We start from the raw sequence: 1,784 nt of genomic DNA, 5'->3' as shown, positions 1-1,784 counted from the left end.
GACGGGTAATACAACTTTCAAATCCAAACTAAACTTCAAAGCATTTTCAATCCGTTTTTATAACTGTAACATCCCTCATGGACCAAGCTCCCAATCGCTATGGACTAACCCACCCCACTGCTTATGGGGAGACTGAGAACCCCACTAAAGACTTCCCTGACATGCTAACTCCATGCAGCATCACATGCAAATTCCCCGCAGCCCAGCTTCTCTGCACAAATCTCTGCAGCTCTGTCTCTCCCCCTCAAAGGGGAATAAGCATGGCCTTTGTATACCAGAGACTTTCCCTAGTGCATCACCTTCCTAGGTAGGGAGCTTGGCTGTCCTGTGTACATCTATCTTTGCAGGGATGTCTAGCATCCTGTGGGTTGCCTGTTTCTTCACAGACACCCATACTCCCACTGCCTGTGAGGAAAGAGGAAAATGCAATCTTCACACTGAAAATCTTATCTACTACTTCCTACTCTCTCCCTGCCTGGAACATCTCCATTGTCCCAAATTTGCCCGTTTTCCGGAGTAGTTCTTTCCCCTCTTGTCATAGTGTATTTACTTGAAGAGTTCAGCTTCTCTGTGGGGAGTGAGTGCTGCTTCTTTTCCCTGAAGAGCACCCCATTTCCCTGCAGACACCCCCTTCCTGGGGAAGGTGCCTCTCACAGCCAATTTCCTATTCCTGCTGAGAGGAGTGTTTCCTTGGGGAGAATGGCTTCCATGTATCCTAATATCATTAGTACCGCATGGCCCAGCAGTCAGTTTTTCCTCTGGGATGTTCCACTGCCTGAATAAATATTGACAGAATATTCTGTCCTGCCATGCAGTGAGTCTGAGCAACTTCCACGCTTGAGCAGGGAGAAGCAGCTTGTCCTTGTTCCAGCATGGAGAGAAGCTTGGCCACTCTGCAGCTGCTCTCTCCCAGTCGCTGGTGCTGCTGCCTGACGTGCCAGATCATCAGGGCACCCTCCCTGTCCCCTCTGTTCACCTCTACCCCTACCAAGCTGGAAGTGCCACATCAACCTGCAAGCACTTGTTTCCTCCCCAGGGTTTGTCACTTGACATTCTATTTTGAGCCAGCAATTTTGCTGGTGTTTGGGGTCTCCATCAGCCCCTGTCCTTGCCAGGAGGAGCTATAACTTCATCCACCATTTGGGAAGCACGATTTTCCTGCTGCACTTACCCTCTCTGGGGACCCCCAGTCCAGCCCAGCTCCAGCTTTTCAAACTGGATTCAGTGAGCTCCCTGATTTGACTCCATTATCAGCACCTCTCTGCAGGGACCCTGATGACCTCCTGCTTTCCTTCCCCCTTTCAGCTGCCCAAGTAATACTCTGCCAGCAGAGGAGCATTTCCATTTCTTTGAGATTATCTAATCTGCTGCCATTTCATCATGAATTTCTTTTATCATTGTATGAGCTAGACGGGCATTTTTCTCCTTTCTTTTTCCTTTTTTCTTTTTTTTTCTTTGAAAATCATTTCCTTTCACTGACAAACCATCAAATGGATGAGAAGGAGCTGCCTTTTGCTAGAGTATGTCAGATTTCTGCTTTTTCCTTTGTAAACAGATTAGCCAGTCACGTGGTCCAGCTTCCTACTCAGAAAGGCAGGGAGCTGGGAAAGGCTTGAGTCTCTCTGTCTCACATTCAGCTGCCGTCATTTTGCTGAAACGTACAACCTCGATTATCTGAAACCTTGCTGTCCGGTCCCCCTCTCGTTTTTGCTGGTGGGGGACAAGGGCATGACCTCGAAGGTCTGTTCATTACCACGAGAATCTCCTGCCGCCTCGGCTCCTAA

Source organism: Colius striatus, chromosome 1, assembly GCF_028858725.1.
Source record: "Colius striatus isolate bColStr4 chromosome 1, bColStr4.1.hap1, whole genome shotgun sequence".
Taxonomy (NCBI): Eukaryota; Metazoa; Chordata; class Aves; order Coliiformes; family Coliidae; genus Colius; species Colius striatus.
Note: the sequence above shows the minus strand (reverse complement) of the source record.